Source organism: Phalacrocorax carbo, chromosome 5 (genome assembly GCF_963921805.1).
Source record: "Phalacrocorax carbo chromosome 5, bPhaCar2.1, whole genome shotgun sequence".
In the NCBI taxonomy this organism is placed as follows: Eukaryota; Metazoa; Chordata; class Aves; order Suliformes; family Phalacrocoracidae; genus Phalacrocorax; species Phalacrocorax carbo.
In genome coordinates, this window is record NC_087517.1 from 10,682,195 (window position 1) to 10,695,603 (window position 13,409).

The following is a 13,409-nucleotide window of genomic DNA, read 5'->3' on the forward strand; positions in this document are numbered from 1 at the left end:
CCTCAAATATTCTTTCTTTTCTCTTTTAAATGGAAGAACAAAAAGCTTTTCAGAGAAATGCTGAAACTTTACTGCCTTTAGCATATTTTGGTCCAGAAATATATTGTTGGGTTTTTGTTTTTTTTTAATCTAATTCCAGCCTACTTTGAAGATGTGAACTTAAACATTGGATAAGGTTGATAATAAAAACATTCCAAATTAGTGCTGTGATAATTACCAGCTGGTACAAAAATCAAGTGTCCATATACAATCATGTAGGAGTCCTCCTCCCAAATACAAAGGGGAAAGTGTGCCCCTGAGATAGATTTAACCTTGTCTGTGTGCAGGGATATTCAGATGTGTTGTATAGGTAGTTATTATGAGAAGGTCCTGGGCCCTGGCAATAATTACGTTTAAACACTTTCTGAATTTTAATTATGTACCAATATCAGCAGCTTTTCAGCCACAATTTTTTTTCAGCTTAATAGTCCCTTTATTTTGAGATCATAAACACTTAATGCTCAAAGTGTTGGGTTTTTTTTCCCCTTTATCCTAAGCAGATGTTTTCTCTCCTCACCCTTCCTTCTCTGTTCTTTCCTCATTGGAAGGAATGATAAGTGTGTGCCAAAAGAAAATTGAAAACGATGTGAAAAACACAGAAAAATTATTTTGTTAGGGAAAAATAAGTTAATGAAGAACTGTTCTGTTTTGAACCTACTGGTCCAAATTTAATTTCCAAATTTATTTAAAAGTACACCAGCTTCTGACAAGTTACATTAGCTTCTGAACATTTTTGTGTGATTATTTTATGAGATAGCAATTCAAAATAGTTAGAAGGATAAATTTTAATGCCAAGAAGATGGGAGGTCTCTTCCACAGCTGTCTCCAGATCTTGCCTTTCATTTATGGAGGTGAATGCTTTTCTGTACCTCATGGTAGAGGGAGTGTACAAAAGTAAGGAGGAGCCCTGGATGCAGGTAGGCAGTTATCCATGTGGTATTTTTTGCGAAGTGGTCCTTTAGTTGCCATCATTGCTGGAAGATGATGGCTTCCTTAAATCCATAGCTCCAGACTTGTGGTTTCTGCCTACCTCACGTTCTCTCTGAACCTTTCGTTCAGCAATCACAACCACTGCCTCCAAGGGGGCTGCAGGATTTGACCATATGATTTGATTAGAGCCTTAATGAACGGCAGTGAAAGGAAACCAGCACCCAATCAATAATCTGGGGTGTGCACACATTTATCAGAAGGAACCCAGAATGCTTTGCATTTATTCCTCCACTAACTACTTCTGACAGTTACATCTGCATCCATCCATTTTCTTCAGTCTGAGAATCATTAGACACGCAAGACATTTATTTATGTAAAAAGGAAACCTCTATGGCTACCTAGCTTAGGCTGAGTATTATTTTAAATGATTTATCATTATTTGTCCTGGATCTAAGTTAACACTTTTCCTTTCTTTCTTTTCCATAATTTCAGTGATTCTAACTTCCAGGCTAATATGTACCTGCTCTTATTAAATAACATATGATATTTGGTTCTGTTAAGCATGTGTGTGTGAATATCTTCATAAAACATACGGAGAGCACTAACTACTCAGACCTGTGGGACAAAAATCAAGACAACATCTGAGAAAAGATTTTTTTTTTTCCTACAGAGCCTGCTGTGGTTGCTATTTCAGCTGTTCATTAAAGTTACATTGCTTCCTTTATCTCTTGTGCTCATGGAATACAAGCACCTCCATAATGAGCTTGAATTACCACGAGCTAAGAATAGAAAACTCGATTTCAGTTCTTGGGAGGCTGAAGTTGTGGTGGTGCATGGATAATCAAGCAATATCAGCTGTATAATGGTGCTAGAATCCCAGGGCAGGGCTGCTGGAATGTTTATGACAGGGAAACACACTAAATAACTGTTTTCTGGGCTTTCTGGGTTTCTTCCCCCCTCACCGCTCCTGCCTGCTTATACATTTTTAAATAAACACTGTTTCTTGCTCTATATTAATATCTTATACATGTGGTTGGCCAGCCATGTCTGTCTTTGGAGAGCAGAGCCCCCTGTGTTCTCATTTTCTCATATATACAGCTACACACGGAGAAGTCTCAGTCACCCGAGTTATCAGTATCAGAAAAACACAGGGTAAATTCAATGAAAATGGCAGAACTTAGACTAAAGGGGTTGTGTGCAAGAAACCCCTCTATTTTCAGGTGTTTTGGATGCTGTGGATTTCATTTAATTAAATAGCAAGCGGCAGTAAAACTCTTTGCACACCTGATCATTGGCAAAGCAAAAGTGGGGTTCCCTTGTCTAGAGGGATCAAACTTACTCTCTTGTTAATTTAAGTTTAACAGATGTTTTAAGCAGTGTCTGCTCCAGGATGTCTCTCCCCTTGGATACACAAAACTCTGGAGGCTGATGTTGCTGAAAGTAGGCACAGGGAATGGTGGTGTGTGCACATCTACCCAGGTATTAACAGACTGTTGTTGATTTTAGTTTACTGCAATGATTACACTGCAGACAGCATCAGCTCGGGGCTCTGCTGGATGGACTCTGCTGAATTTGGCTGTGATGGTTCCAGAGGTAATAACCTCCCAGGCACCTTGCACTGCTCCAAGATCACCCACAGTCATAGGTTAAACCTACCAGAGATATAATGACTCAGGAGCCAAAGGACAGGATATTTAACAAGACGTATCCTGAAACTCACCTGGATTGGGAAGAAATGTACTTTATTGTGGTAGTATCACAGAGCCTTTGGGTAGTTTTTCTATTTGATTGTAATATATTGGCTTTTCCCCAACTTTCCACTCACTTTCAATCTCTTACTATAAATTCTCTTTCTAATAATTAAAAAACTCAATCACCATAGCTTGTAAGGGTTCTCTTTAGCATACTAAATACTAACAAAACACTGCTCCACCAGAACAATTTTCCACCATCTTAGAAGTTCCACGTTTCCTTTGTTATATATTTTGGCTGAGATTCATTACTGATTGTATCTAATGTCCATAAAATAACACATACTTTTTTTGACAATATATTATCCTCAGTTAGAGAATCTAAGTTGATGCAAAGAGGGGCTTCAGGCATTTGTGATAGAGCACAGACCCAGCGGAGGTCTCTCATACCCTGGGTTAATCAGGGGATCATCTTTTCCTTGTGAGGGAAGATACCTCTTGAAAGCACCACAGGTGGGAAAAGCTAAGCCTCTGTTTACCCTACAGGTGACACTTCTGCCACCTTCTTATGTAAAGTGCTTTTCTTCTGCAAGTAGTCCTGCTAATACCAGGGAGAGCAGATAGACCGAGGCTCTACCTAAGGGCAGTAAAGTTAGTGGACTTTGGCCTTTAATGAGCAGAAGGTGCAGTTCAATTGCAGTTTGTTAGTAGATATCATTAGCTTGTATCTCCAGGGCCCATTGGCAGATATCATTAGTAGGGGGTCATTAGCAGGTTTAAGCTAGAGCCACTTCTGCAGTGTGGAGAAGGTGAGAGCAGATGATGCTTTATTAATGGCTAATTCAGATGAGGCTGGGTCTCTGCCAGGGGCTGTCAGAGCTGTTGTGATGATCCAGGAGGGAGCCCTGGTATTTCTGATGATGAAAGATCTGGATAAATGAAAGGAGGCCTACTTACTTTTAGCGCTTCACTCACATAACTTTAAAACATAATTATGTGACTAGCTTGAGAATACTAAGGCAGCCATCAGTCTGACCAGTGGATGGACAGGTCTAGCACCGTACTGACCTGCATATGAGGTGAGGAGGTGGCATCTGGCATAAGCTACTAGACTGGTATCTATGATCTGTGGCATTTCCTCTCCCATGGTCTATGGCTGCTGGTACTGCTGTGACCCCCTTTCCTCAATGAGTCTTGAAGGGATTCAGTGGCCCTGGTTGCACAGCTGTGGTTGGAGAGGGGGTGATGCAGGAGATGCTGCTGAAGACTACAGAGGTGATCCTGTAGGTTTTTGGGAGGTGACTGATCAGGCTGGTGGGACCTGTGCAGGAGCTATGGGGTACAGGGAATGGTTTTAGGATGATCTGGATTATATCTCTCTTGAAAAGCAAATGCTTCCTTAGTTTTGGGTCAGCATGATATCTATTGGGTGGCTTCAATGTGAAAAAAACACCTGCTTTCTTCTAATTAAGCTTTATTTGTTAATGAACTGCCAAATAGCCAGCATATCTGGGTAGTCTACTGGCGACCTTGAAGTTATTCACCTGATTTCTTTTGCTTTTGCCTGGGGCTGTCTACTCCCAGCTCCCCCGGGGCTCAAATGTGCACGGGAGCGATGCATCCTGTTCTCATCATGTCTCATTGTGCCCCAGTCCTGTCCTGTAAATCCTTAGCAATCACGTTAGGTCACTGAGGGTGTTCCTTAGGAAATTAGTAACTGGTGTCCATGGTGATGATGATCAGTTTGGTCCATTCCGAAAAGCATCTGTATTTCAGGCAGGTTGTTTTCCCATTGGAAGCTTCTGATTTGCTGAAGGTTAAATCAATCTGTGGCTTCAGGATCTAAATTAAAAAAGCCTAAAAGTGAATATTTCACTATAGATGAATGATTTGCAACAGAAATGCTCCATTTTATTAAAGTTACTCTTTTCACTTAGGTATTTGATCACTAGTAGGAGTGAAAGGAACAAATGAAAACTTTGCTTAACCTAAAAGAGCTATGTGCATATGATGTAATTTACTTTTTAAACTTGACATTTATTCTGCTTCTCTTTGTTTTGTTTTTTCTCCCACCTCAAAGCAGAAGAAATATCAAATTCACATCCTCAAAATGAAAAATGTAGTACATCTTCTTTGCGTAGCAACTTGTAGAAGAACATAAATGGTAAGTGATAGTGGTGCTAAACAGCTCTGATGCCGTAACTTGTATCTGATTGCAAATGTTTGATAGATTTGCCTCTACTTAAGTACAGCTAAGAGCTCTGTTAATGCTTGTTATGGAGATTTACATAAGTGCATAAGGAGTTTGCACGTTCAGTAATATCTCCTGAACTTTTTGATGGAAGATTGGTAGTTTTATAGTTATCGTGGCTCAATAAGGATGTAAGAATCACCAAAGGCATATCAGAAAGATGGTGTAAGTTAACATGTCATAAGTAAATAAATACCAGTTACAGGATGTTAATCCATATACAGGCCTGGGATATTTCTAGTTAAGCACAGGAATGCTTCCTACTTCCATAGTGTGTGGGTGTTTCACCTGTATTTCAGAGGAAGATGAATGATTTCCAGTGTGCTCCCTTTTCACCAGCAAAATAGGCTACTTTATTGAATGAAATATTGATATAATTATGAAATTATAAATACTATAAATACTACAAAATAATACAATTTTTAAAGGAATACTTTGAAAATGAAAGCAAACGTTCTTTTAGCATTTGTGTTCGTAAGTTGGAAACAAGCTGAAAGAGCACTTCTAAAACAGAGATCCTGAAGTGTTATCTTCTCTTCCCAGAAAAGTGCAAAATTCCTCCTTCTCCCCAAATGTAGAAGTTCTTCACAAGCCTTAGTCTTCAGCCAGCTCTGGTGTTTAACATATCAAAATTACGGGTAATTGCCAAGTAGTATTTGATGAGTAGAATTAGTAATTTCCGTTCCAGAAAATTTGCCCAAGTCTATACACAGTATCTGCAGCACTGAACCTGGGCCTCCCAAATCAGTCATACACTTTCTTTCATTTTTTTTAAAGGAAGATAGAAAACGAGACTTGTCTCACCTAGTTGACTGACAAAAATATGACCGTCCCATCTGAGACAGTATTTTTTAGCTCAGCTCCCACAGAAAACACAGAAGTGGTGATCAGTTGTCATTTTTCTGTTATCTACAAAGGGTATTTAGATGAAATGCCCAAATTTTAGGTTATTACAGGTAGATGAGATGAATAATTAATTAGAATAGAGGTGAAGGAGGGTGATCTCAGACTAAGCCTGTCAATTGATTTCTAAGCCATATATGAAGGTTATATGAAGTCATCATTGCAACTCATTGTTTCCCAAAAATTTCCTTAACCAATGCCTCACTCAAAAAAAAAAAACAAAACCCAAAACAACCCAAACAATAAAAACAACCAACCAAACAAAAAAAACCCCAACCCCTCTAAAAAGCTTGAACCTTTAAACACTCTAATTATTTATCTTTCTTGTAGATGATAGCTGCTTAAAGCAATGCAATTTAAATTGTTTCCTTCTACTTTGATATTTTTTTAAAATGTTGAACACATAACTGTACATGGTTAGATCATACAGAGAGTTCACTGATTTCTACTTCCTTCATTTAGAGATCTCCCTTCATAGGGGTGCAGAGAGAAATTAATGTGATAGACCTTTTCAAACGATTTCTAAATTAAATACAGTAAATTCCTCTGTAATATGACTCATGAGACCTGAAGATCAAAGCCTTATGAGAGATTTATCAAAACCAAATAATTTTTACATAGAATATATGGTAACATCAGGTAATGTCATGTTGATGTTCCACTTATCATGTGAAAGTGATGAAGAGTGGCGCTGCTTTATTTTCTGGATCCTTCCCTAGATTAAGAGGAAAAGATGGCATCAGGAAGCAATTTGTTCTTTTTTTTTTTTTTTTTTGAGGTTTGCCTTACACTTTCAATGCTCTTTCTCCTAACAGCCCCATATGGCTGGCTATTCCGTGCTTATGAGTGTACATGTACTTCTGTTCTGAATGCCAAAATCCAAGTCCTCTGCAGTATAAATCTGGGAAAGCTCAGTGAAGTGTGAACCTGATCACTCTGATTAGTGTTGATTAGTTGCAAGCTAGAGTGTGAATGACCAGTCTGACATGTACAGCATTTTGTTATATGTGGCTAAAGAAATTGCATTCGCATGGTGAAGTATTTATGGTCATATTTGTGACTTGCCTCATTCACATATGGTCCATGGTTGCCCTCTGGGAATGGCAGGAGAGAGAACAGGAGGGACATGTGAAATGGTTCAGCAGAAACCAAAGAACAAAGACAGGATATTTCCTTCCCCGCGACCCCAGTCTGAATAAGAGAGAGTTTGTGGCCCCAGGGGACACGAGACCATAGTGGAAATATATATGTACTGCAAGTGTGTTTACATTTCAATTTATTCTTTTCTGTGCCTCTTCTGCCATAAAGCCATCGCAACAACAGTCAGGTTTTCAGGATCTCAAGGAGATGATAAGTGGTTGCATAGATTAAAAACATTTTTTAATTTCTTTTTTGTTTGTGTCTCGCTACTCTGATTCTTCTGCTGCTTCTCTTTTCCTTTGAATTCTGTTAGACCAGAGAAACTACTTAGGAAGAAGTGCATGAAGAATAAGTTGGATGGAAAGTCATAGACATAATAATTATTTTTGTGTTGAAATAATACTTAATGATGCTAGCGCACTATTAATTTCATAGAGAAATTTTCTGCTCAGGTATATATGTTCAATCAATCACAAATTTTTTTTAAGCCCACATAACAATCTAATCTTTGACCAATATCAATTAGTAGGTATAAAAATATTGCAAGAATCACTTGTGGCCCAATATGGACATTTACTACACATAGTCTGCCTGGAAGAGTGCGTGTGTGTATACAAATATAAATACTATCTTCCTTTTAGTCTGCTCTTGTATATCAGTGTAGCCTCTACTTTGGACAGAGATGCTCTGAGGTAAAAATCAGCTCTTCTGAAGACCAGCCCCATGTATCTAAAAAGTAGGCAGACATTTAGGGTAGCAGACAGGTAAAGGAGTCACGGCAAGAGAAAGCAATGAAATGGGTCTTCTTCCTACTGCATCTCTTGGGAGCCCGGGGGGTGCCAGGACAGAAGGAGTTGGGGAGGAGGGGAGGGATGCAGCAAGGGGCTGCTGTTTCGTGGCAGGATCCATCACCTCTGCTCTCCTAAGGCTCTGAATCCAAGGGCTGGTAGGAGCTGGTGGCTGATTCTTCTTCCCTCCACACCCCACTCTAAGCTAACCTCGGCTTTTTAAAAACACTTTTTTCCTGATGCAGGACCAGCCTAGCTCTGCCATGACCTCAGCTGTGACCTCACCATGTCCTTTGTGGTGTGGCAACATGCTGAGAAGCCAGCATGGATATTTGTCATATTTTAAGGAAGGAACCACAGATATGGTCTGCACAACTAAATACCGTCTTATGGGTGGATGTGGATTTAGTTTCTTCATTGTTTCTACAAGTCACTCTCATGTCGAAACTTGTAATTTAAAATGAGTCACAAAGCAGCAATATCTGCATTGAAAGGAAGAGATGAGGGTAAAGGAACAGTAAATTAATTTCAGCAAATGCATACCTCAGACAGTTTACAGTGTTTGAAGGCTTACTGATAGGTTTAACCACCCCGAAACTCAGCTTGTCCTAGTCGTCTTTTTTTATTTATTAATTTATTTTGCCAAAATTTAGTTTTGTTCCATACCCTGTTTTACTGTAAACAACCTTCACATGCTTGGTCTTCCTTGTGATATGAAAGTCAATGCTTTAGATTTCTAGTCAAGACTGTCATAAAATTAAACGCAATGTTGAGATATTCAAGCTATGGAGTTCCATGATATACATCAGTGAAGAAAACACACAGGTCACACGAGCTATTGGAGAATACAGAAGTGGCCACTGTTATTGGGGTGGAAAATTACATAGCAGAGCAAATCTGAGCAATACCTGTGTTGTGGCCATTCAAGGGCAAGGAGGGTGTGCAAGATCAGCGAGGCTGATCTGCTTCCCACATGGTGATTACCAAATGCTCCAGCTACCAGAGCAGGTGACTTTAGATCCTGCTAAACAATTTATTTCTTCACTGAAAACACCTTAACTAGCTATAAACTTGCTTTCATATGGTTCCTAACTTCTTGGTATGGCCAAAAGGACCAATGATGAGCAGGTCTGATGAGGGTCAGCTGTTGACTATAAGGGACCCAATATCTTCGTATTTAACTTCAGTTAATCATTATTTTTATTATCTGTTAATCTTGTTTTATTTTAAGGAACAACCTGGTTCTGTATCAGAAATAATAGCCATGTAATTTATAAGTAGATAATGGGCAAATCTAATTCATATCAATATTATAGCTATTATTTCTTTGTTCTACAGAAGGACCACACAAAGCATACCTGTGTTGTCTTATAAAAGAGCTCTATTTTCCATTCTGAAAGGCTGTAACCTAAGCGGTGGTCATGAAAAAGAAGGGGAAAAGGATAAGATGTAGCCACAAATAATGATAATGTGATGAAATCAAGTCTGAAAGTCTTAGTTAATTCTGTGTTTGGGACTGCCAGGTGTGCAGGGTGAGTCATATATCTTCAGAAATGTTTCACTTTCTAGGACAAATTGTCATTTCATATCCAAGTCTGAGCTGATCAAGACCTGAGGCTAAGCATTTGCATTTACTCACTCTTCTGTTGGTAACATTTTCATATTAAATGATTGGGCTGGGGGACAGGCAGGAGGTTTCCTTTGTCATTTGCTGCCAGTTTGTTAGAACTGAACTTTTCTGCAGAGAACTTCTAAGGTCACAAAAGGAATTTTTTGCTTGAAAGGTATTTATTTACCCCTCATTCCACTACAAAAAAATTGGTGGTCAATTGGTTCAGGTGAGACATAGCTGTGCCTGCCTCAGATGTCTATTCTGAATAGGGCAAAGCCTGAGCTTAAACTCTGAGTTACGCAAGTGTCCAAAGCCCCTTTGGGCAAACTGATGTTGAATTACGTATGCAGAACGTATCTCCTACCGGATAAGTCTTCAGATATTCTAAACAGTTCTTGTTGGCTTTGGGAAACTTTCAGCAAAATGGACTTCTGAGTTTCCAGCAATCTGTTCTTTCTATTCTGTCTTTACAAAGTGCAGATGTGTACTTCAGAAATTCATTGCTGCTGGAAAAGATTTCCCTTAGGGGTTCAGCTCAGATTCAGTAGTAAAGGCAAGCTCCTAAGAGCTCCTTCCTTGAAAGTTACTTTTAGCTGTTCATTGTAGGTGTCATCATTAGAGACTATTTATAATATTCATTTTGTTCTGCTTTCTTATACTGATATCTTAACCTTGCAAAATCCAGCTTCTAGATCACATGACATGAACTATCAGATTACACAACCCATTAAACAATGTCTTATCTTTCAGTGCCTCTTTCCCATTGTTCTTGGTACACGTCTTAATTCATATGCACTGTATTCTTTACGTGCCTTGAAACATTTCCTTTATTTAAAGAAGTCAGCTGAAACGTGCTTATATCTACCTGTTTCCTGACAATAAGGTCCATATTTGTTTCTTTTGCTGGTGTAAATTGGTTGCTCTTCAGAAAAGCAACGAAACTTTTTTATTTTTGAAAAAGAAAAAAAAGTATATGAACAATAATACTATTCTTATGCTGTTGCTACACAAAACACTGCTCATTTTCAACTTTCTCCCATCTCACATCATGAGCAAAACTCTCTCTTCTCTCAGTATATGCATTCATACATATTGTCTTGTATCAGTATCTATGGATGTGATTCTTAGAAGAAAACTTTTAAATTGCTTTTTCAAATAATTGCGTTTTGCTGTTTAAATAGCCTCTAAATGAAGGCTAGCACCCCTGTTAGGGTGTGTAGGCTATTTCTGCTCCTTGTGTAGTATGAGGCACATTGTGTGAAAGGTTAGCCCAAACATGGCTTTGAATTGCACTCTATTCTCAGAATTTACTTTGCAAATTTTCTTCATATAGGCAGTTAATCTTTGTTTCCTCTCTGATGGACTCAGTTTAAAAAAACACAACATAAAACTACTACTGCTTCAACCACTTTATTTTCATTTCAAATCCTAATGAAAGCATAAACGGTGTAATGTTTAAATACTTGAAAGCAAGGTATTATTTTTGAAATTTTATTTATATATCTCAAATAGAAATTGTATCTGGAATTGTATTTGTGGAGGAGATACTCCTGCATGAACCATTATGAAAACTGGGAACTGGGGGCTCAGCGCCACTTTGTGCAGCCCAGGAAACAATTTGTACGGACACTTTCTGCAGACCTGGCTCTTGCCTCTGAGATAGCTTAAGAAATATCCACCAGGAGTTACCATAACCTCGCCCAGACATGGCTGCAATGCCATATTATTGTCTCTGTCTGCTTGAGAGCTTTGAAAGAACATCTGAAACCCCAACCGTACAGAGGGAACTGAAAAAAAAAAGGGATTGTAATGTGGTTCTTCTGCAAAATATTTTTTAATCTGAAAATTTAATTAAATTAGAATGTTCATCATTTAGAACTTGTTCTGTGACTGTTATTTCAACATGCTTTAATAACTACTTATAATATAAACCATGGTGTAGTCTAAAAAAAAAAAAATTTATTGAACAACTGATTCATTGTAACATTAACATGCAAGACACTCAGGTGAAGCCAATAAATGTATAACAGATTAATTAAGTTAAGAAAAATCAATAATAAAAACACAGAGTACCTACATGAAAACCATACCAATGCTGTGCTTCTCCAAAAATACATTGTCTAGGGAAAGCAGTTTGCTTTATCATCGTTCCAGCATATGTGAAACTGTACACTAAGGATAAAGGAATTATTTTGTTGAGTGTTTGAAAGATAGTGTCTTAAAAGGCTGTATAGGTTAGTTTCCCCAAAGCGTGTAAAGAAAAGCAAGTTATCGAAACCTTGGTAGTATTTGAAGTAATGGAAAACAGCAGAACTCCCGCATGCAACCTGCACACCAAAGAGCAAAATAATTAAACTGAGCAATCTGTGTTACCACAGATACCAAACTGAGCAACCAGTTACAACTTGAATGCAGTTTTTGGTTAAGCAGCACACACATCAAGACTTGCAGCTTCTTAGTCTGAAAGCTTCCAGGTATTTACCATGTTTTCTCTGCCGGGGCTCCTGGAATAGCTTATGGTGCAGTGGCTGATTGATGGGGTCTGATCAGCACTTGAATACAGTGGCAGTAGGAGGGGGATTGGAAAGGAGAAAATATATTAACAGAAGTGAGAATAGGAAGTTGTAGAGCCCTGCAAGAGAGGAGAGGTTGTCTAAAGGCAATAAGTATGCTTCTGTTCTGTAATACATCTCCTGAGCAAGTAGGCGCTCTCTCTGGAAATCACTTGCCTCAGCAAAAGATGGGCCTAAAACCTGTCGTCTTTGCCTGATACAGAAAAAGAAATATGGATTAGGGTTCTGAACCCACTTTTGTGCATTGGGACTGTATCCAGGGTCGGCAAATGCATGCAACAGCTGACCTTTCCGCTGCTTTTATGAAGATTGTTGCTGGTGGACTCCTGCCACAGGAAAATAGAGAAGTGGGTTGTAAAAGAGCTTGCTTAGACTTGACAAGTTTGCTGTGCGTTTCTTCCCCAAATTAGAATGAAAGAAGTCAAAGGTAGACTTCAGCTTTCTCAGCTGACACATCTTTGGCTTCAGAGTTGAAAATGTTTCAACATCTCTGTGAATTTCAGCAGATATTTGGGTTCACTTTTAATGTGCCTGATGTCAGTTCGGTGTAGCTGAAAGCCAAAACTCCCTGCCAAGAAAGAAATGTGTCCAATATCAATCATCATGTACTTAACAGCCTGAGTCCTGTCTGGACCAATGACTTTACTAACTTTATTCACATATCTGGGTTACTTCTTTCTGATCCCATAAATAGGGTGATTGCAAGGCATAGCCTAAAATATCTAAATTGATCAAAAATAGAACTACATGGAAACTATCCTTTTAGATGGGTGTATTTTTCCTTGGCTTTACAAGAATGTGCATATTTCTCCATAGTAAAATTCCAATCTGGAACAAATTATGAAGGGACAACTCTCAATGGGTGTAAATCAGCATAGCAATGTCAATTTACAAGGACTTGAACTCTTGGATTTTTTTGCTCCACCTGAAAATTTACCACTTTCACAGAAAAATATACTTCTAACTAGGAACTATTTTCATACATGCTGTGACCAAGAGGTTGGGGTTTGGGTTTTTTTCCCCTCTCCTTTCATTGTTACCACAAAAAAAAGCTGATCTTGTAAATAGGTTTACACAGCTCTAATATAGAATGACCTGATCTCTGCAAGGGTACACGTGAGGCTTTGTTGTTCCATAGTTTCCACTGAGCATGATGTGTCTGGAATGCTTTATGATGACTGCATCATCAAAGTACTAGGGGGTAAAAAAAAATTGGAGAAGTCTCTGAGCCTGCGTATTGACTTGCTTTACCATTTTATTGGGTTAGTCATCATTATAAATCAAATTCTGACTCTCAGAGTTTGATGATGTTAAATTACCTAGGTGCCACCTTTGAGTACTGCCAGTGCTTCACATCTTGGGTGCTTTGTAATAAAGTGAGGGGGATGTTTTACTTCTAAGGTAAAGTTGGCCATGGAACAAGACAAGGACTTCTTGAGGTTTTGCAGCTACAACTCACGATTCAGCTTTGTGCTCACAGAC